The following is a 4,982-nucleotide window of genomic DNA, read 5'->3' on the forward strand; positions in this document are numbered from 1 at the left end:
ACACTTCATGATAAGAAGGAACAGTTTGAGGAGAATTAGTATGTAAGGCACTAGACTGGTACTAACATGTTGGGGTAAAGGTTGTGGGGTGTGGTCTGGTTTTACTTGTTGGAGTATATTGTTCCTAAAGTTTCATTTGACTGGCCACGATATTGATGTAAAATTGTGGCAACCATGATGGCAATGTCTTCACGTAGCTGAGGATTATGTTGTAAAGTATTGTTCATGTTATATGATGAACGAGGCATTTCTGCTGGGAGCAGGGCACGATGTGGGACAGTGGGTTGATATCCTGACTGACTAGAACGACGTTGTTGTTGTGTAATATATTGTAAATATGCTTTTGTTTTTGAGGTTGGTCATTAGCTTGTGATGGTCTCTTAATAGTTACTTGTATTTTTAGTTCACTCCAAACTGCATCAACCCAGGATTGTTCAAGTACATTAGCTGCTTCAATTAATGGACCACTAACTTCTTTAAAAACCATTAGTAACTTGTAACAATGCTCCTCTAGTTTAGACTGAGAGTTTATAAATAACATTTTAGCTTTGAACTCGCCCATAATATTGTCAAAGTCAGGCTGTTTCTTAACTTCACCAGAAATAAGTGTAGCAGAAAACATTTCATTAGCAAACTTCTGAGACATCCACATTGTACTAACTGACTAAGGGCAGCATATCTCGAGTCTATAGTCGATTCGAGGACTCGTCGAAGAGACTTAACTGTGCTTCTTGTTGTTGGGCCATTTACATTCCACTATTAAATATGCAATGTCATCTATGATCTCATATCCTCCACCTATCATGTGATTAGTATTAACATAATTAGTGTGTTAATATAATTAGCCAATATGATAGTTATTATGAAAAAGGAAATATTATTATAAAACTATTTGAATATTTTCAGACCCTTTACAAATGAAAACAATAATATTATTTTATAACATATTTCAATTTTTGTAGCAGTTATGTTAACATTGTTGATTTCATTGATATATTTAGTTAATTCTTTCCATTTCTTATCTTTTTTTATTAATCTTTTTATTAAGTCCTTTAATAATTGTTCCCTTGTTCTTCTAATGCTATCTTAAATTAATAATTTTAGTGACAACCTAACATTGGTGAGTTATTATAATTAAATGGTTCAGAATTTTAGGTATTAGTTCATTGATGACATATGACTTTTGATTTGTTACATACAACTATTAAATAACCACTATGAATTTATACTTTATCTCTCTATCACATGTGTCAGTAAAGGATGGGATGGAGAGGGTAAGAGGTGAGAGTTGCCAATTTGAAAAGAGAGCTGACTATCTACAGAATCATGGAACAGACCACTTGAAACCTAAACTTCTGTGTTACTGAACCATTGTGATGAGGATAATATGGTTTACTAGGGTCAGTACAAAAGGGTAACTCAGACCATTCCTAACTGGGCAAGGAAATGATAGTCAGGTCTATGTAATGGCAGATTGAAACACACAACATGTATGTTATTTAATAGAAAAAAAAACATCTGCATATTAAGAACCATAATAATAGTGTAAAAAGTAAAAGTATATGATGAAAACAAAATCTATAAACAAAAAATAAAATATTTCTTTATTTTCTCAATAGTTATTAAGATCTTTACACATTTCAAGAGCAATGTCAGAATTAAAGTAATAAACATTATGTTTTTTTGCTAACTCTTTTGCTACCACACACTGACTCAACTTAGCTAATGCTCGTATAAAATCTCTCCATGTTGTTTTCCTCTATCTAACCAGATTCCAAAACATTTACTTTCTGTTCTTCAAGATTGTGATTTTCATGTTCAATCTTTTTGCAGTCAGGTAATTCAATATCAAGATATTGACAGAGAAGGAGAACTTGATGAACATCTCGCTACATAATAATAAACTCTTCAGTGGAGGAATAATCCCTACAAATATAAGTATACAACATAACTTATAAATATTCATTATATATTGATTATTATAGTTACCTCCACTTGCTCCACGTACTTTGTTACCTTCCTTATCATGACCTATAATTTTTGGTAGGCTATCCATAAAAAAATATTTTTATATAATTACATTCTTTACTGAATTTGTCTCAAATGTAATAGATGTTGGCTTCTTAGCACCAAGTAATGAGAGCTTAACAAACTGTGTTGTAGGAGGTCCTTGTCCAGCCCAATGCAAAAATAATTGCATATTACTGCGAATAGACTGATGACTGAGTATCTCATCCTTGTCATACTATAAAAATATTTCAAAATACAATGGAAAAACTATGATCTTACAGTAATGGTGGGTTTTTTGCTATAATTTCCCATTCTCTCAAATTATGTTTAACACTTAAAGTAAGAAGACTATTGTTGTTCTTAAATTTTACACCAGATTCAATTATATCTATAGTCCAGCCAGTATATGAGGCTTTGTCAAGAAGCTATAAATGAAAAATGAAACTAATGCATAATATCTTAAGCAAAATCATCATTCACTCATACCCTTTCAATTATGCCATCTGGATGACTTTTTTATACTAACAAAAACTATATTCCCAAGTAACAGCACTTTTAGGAGACTCTTGATAAAGTAAACAACATCAAAGTACTGATCAGTTTCAGACAAAAACGGCAAAGTTTGAGAAATGGTTAATATAGCAATAGACAAAAGAACCATCTACAGTGTGTACTTCAGAGACATCTTCAAAATATAATGTCTGCCATTCTGAACTTCATCTTGAGCTGTAACAATACGCAAGTTTGAACCATTTTGTAATCCTTTGGCACTGTGCCATATTCTAGTTTTATAGGATTAATGAAGTCTTTACTACTTGATATCCAGTATACAGCACTAGCTAGTTTCCAGGATTCAGAATCAGGATAGACATAAGGACCAGACACACTAACATGTATTATTATCTCTGCTATGAACCCTGGAGGAAGAGCATTATCTGGGATGTTTAATATCAGACCATATTCCTCCCAATTGTAACTGACTGCATTGACCTCTGCTACTAGCAACCTAGTAGATGCGAGAACTTCAACACCTGTCAATGGAGCTGAAAAGAAACAAAATCAGATGTTATATAGTGGCAAAATTACTATAAAGCTTACATGGAAGTGTTTGCTTGCCCATATATGGAAGACAAAGCAGAAAGGAAAATAAAATACTGATGATAACTCTTGTAGTCTCATCTGTAGACAATAAAGTTGATTTCTTTGTCATCTCTTTGAATGTTGACATCTCATCATGTCTTGTCTCTTTGTTGTAGTTCTTCTTCTGTGGTTAACCTGTAACTTTTACTAGACATAGGTTTAGTGGTACTTTGGTCATCAAGATCACCTATTAAAATATATATGCATATTAAGATGATTGAGTGTTTAATCTTTCATTTGTGTTTTATGCACATAAAAATTACAAGGCTTAATTTATTACCATTTTTCTGTGGAGCATTACATTCAGTCACTTCTCTCTTTTTTAAATTGTATACTCTTGTCTCTAACTCTTCCCAAACTGATCTATTTTTTCTTGTAGCTTCACTTCCACACTGTGTAATCTTTGTTCTCTCTCTTTACACATCTTTTTAAGATCAGTAACAGTTTCTCCATCAATTTTAATTTTTCAGTACATGATTCTCTCTTTCTGCTAATAAACTTGTCTCTATCATCTGAACGTTTACTCTGTATGCTAAGAAGTTTCCGTTGAGTTTCAAGTTCACTCTCTTGTACTGATAACCTTCTCCCTCTCTCAAGTATTTCTTCATGTAGTCTCTGCTCATTTTCAGTGATAGATTTACTAACGTTTCATCTGTATTTCTAATTGAGACAGACGACTTAAATCATTACTTATCTCTTCAGGACCTGCTAGTAGTGCTGATTCCGTATCTGAATTAAAGGTACATGAGCTAGCATTGTCTCCTTCATATTGTATTTCTCCAGATAGTTGATTAGGATAAACAAGTGTGGGATTATTTTTTCCATACCTTCAATTAACTGTGTTGGGTGTGATACATCTGGGGTATTTGTAGGTAGTACATAAATGCTCTTTTGTTCTTCTCCTTTATACATACTTGAGCTAAACCAAAATTGGAATAGGGATGTGACATATCTTGTTCACTTGCACATATAATAATTGGTGTTAGTAGTTTCAGTGGGTTTCTTAGATATGATGAGTGTATCTTCTTCAGGTTCAGGATTAGATAAAACCTGTGATGATGACCTTTCATCCAGTAAATAAGGATCAGAGTAACCATGGTTATAAATTCCTTGTATTGAGGTAATAGACAGACGATTCACTTCCTGATGATGAGTGGGAAAGCGGAATAGGGAAACTTCTAGAGGAGAATCTTCTGGAACAGATGATAATGTATAGCAGTAGTACCTACGTCATTATATCCTGTAGCTATAGTTGCTGGCGTAAGGTATTGGCCACTATCTGCTGATAGAGATTGTGATTTCTCTTGTAGTGTAATTGAAGAAGAAATGTTATAGTATGTCTTTTATTATTTTTGTGTTTCCAATTTTTCTTCAGTCGTTCAGCAGCCTTTACAGCAGGTCCTCCAACTTCAGTGAGTGTAGACAGAATTTTATACAGTGATCACGAAGTTCATCAAGGTTTAACCAACTCAGTCTGGCCTTGAAGTCGTGCATAATGGCGTCAAACTTTGATTTTTCTGGTGAACATGATTGGTAATAAATTCGTGTTCTAACATTAAACTTGAAAATGTAGGTAGAGAATTATAAAGAGCATCAGATAATTGTTGTTTACAGTTGCTCAACTCTCTCACGACAATACGTCGATGTCTTTCGTTTGTGCATCGTCATATTCATCTCTTTCGTCATTTAGCTCAAAAATCTCTTGTGAAGTTGCCATCCTTGATGGCTCAGCTGAAGTTAGCAGCACATTCCTCAGATTACCACGCCTTATTAAATATTGTGGTTTCAAGTATTAGGGTGGAGCTGCATCAGAAAAGAATGTGCTGCTAACT

Source organism: Gigantopelta aegis, unplaced genomic scaffold (genome assembly GCF_016097555.1).
Source record: "Gigantopelta aegis isolate Gae_Host unplaced genomic scaffold, Gae_host_genome ctg1975_pilon_pilon:::debris, whole genome shotgun sequence".
Lineage (NCBI taxonomy): Eukaryota > Metazoa > Mollusca > Gastropoda > Neomphalida > Peltospiridae > Gigantopelta > Gigantopelta aegis.